Below are 1,540 nucleotides of genomic sequence, written 5' to 3'. Positions count from 1 at the left end.
CGCCCGGCCGGCCCGGCAGCGCCGCCCGCCTCGCGCGCCCCCTGGCGCCCGGCGGCCGCAGCGCCCTCAGAGCGCCGGCCGCCATTTTGGGTGAGGGCGCGCCTGCCTCCGGGCCCCCTCAGGAGCGGGAGCTGTGGGACCGGCGGGGCTGGAGGAAACCTGTGAGGAGATGGAACAGTGCAGCGCCACTGGAACCGCTAAACCCAGCGTGGGGTCCGGGCTCCTCCTAAACACCGCCGGGCATGGTGACTCCAGCACCCCCCTGGGCAGCCTGTTCCAATGCCTGACTGCCCTGACAGTGATTTTTTTTTTCCCCCTCATATCTAATCTGAGCTCCCCTCTCTCATCTTGGCCATTTCCTCTCGTTCTCCCACTGCACCCCGGCAGAACAGACCGAGCCCCCTGAGCTTCCCCGAGCTCCACAGCCCAGCTCCCGCAGCCGCCCCTCACAGGCTGTTCCGTAGCCCCTTCACGAGCTTTGTGAAGTGACACGCTGCTGCTCCATAATATCCAATTTAAAATAAATTTTTAAATATCCTTGCCCTCCCTGTGCCCCGCTCAAGCCCGGGCCGCAGGGTGGTCTGACACTGCGGCGTGAGGGGATCCATTAAATGCCATTAAATGTAATTGCTCTCCGCGCTGCGGCGTAAAGCGACCCCGGGGAGAGATTTCACGTGAGTGTTTTGGACGGCGGAGCGAAGGTTGAAAGGAAAGGCTCCAGGGCGGTGGGAGGTCTAAGCTGTTCACACGCTATTTTCATATCGCCGGTGTTATTCCAGTTTCCTGCAGCGCCAGGACGTGAGGATGTGGTTTGCACGGTCGCTCTGAACAGCAGCACAGCCCAGCCCCGTGGCCTCGTCTAGACGCGGGTTTAATGGCCAGGGCAGAGTGTTTAACACAGGTGGTCTGAGCTCTGCAAGCGCCTTGGCTTTCTGCAGTAACTCAACTCCACGAGTTTAACCTGTGCTGAGTCTTGTGCTGCCAAATCCAGCAGGAACTGTGTAGAGTATGTTCTTTATGCTTTCCCCCTTCCATTTCTAGGGAAGCCTTCCAGGGCTTGGACAGCACGGATGGTCCCGGACACACAGCTCTGCTGGACATTGGCTCATCAATGCCAGAGTCCCTTCAGCACAGCTACAGTTCTGGATAGCAGAAGGGATTCCCTCAGATCCACAGCACAACCCTGCTCAACTGAGCCTCACCTGAGAGAGGATTTCTCCCATGACTGTGCAGGGGAAGAGCTGTAAGGTGGCACATCAGGATATGCTGGTAGATGGATGATCTGGGGCTTTTTAAAAAAAATAAGACATATGATGGGAGGAGCAAGGTGCAGGAAAGTGAAATGGGTCACAGTATGTAGTACATCACACATTACAGGGTAATATAATGCACACAGGAACAGAAACTAAATGACGTTCAGGTACACCACCTCTATCTGTCAAAGGTAGGGAAGATCCAGAGTCTTTGGCCCAAATAGGACAGACACCTAAAAAGATCCTAGCCCCAAAGTACAAACTAAAAGAAACTGTGTAATGTTCAT

This window comes from Ammospiza nelsoni, chromosome 9 (assembly GCF_027579445.1).
Source record: "Ammospiza nelsoni isolate bAmmNel1 chromosome 9, bAmmNel1.pri, whole genome shotgun sequence".
In the NCBI taxonomy this organism is placed as follows: domain Eukaryota; kingdom Metazoa; phylum Chordata; class Aves; order Passeriformes; family Passerellidae; genus Ammospiza; species Ammospiza nelsoni.
The sequence above is the reverse complement of the archived record's forward strand: the minus strand, read 5'-3'. Positions refer to the sequence as shown.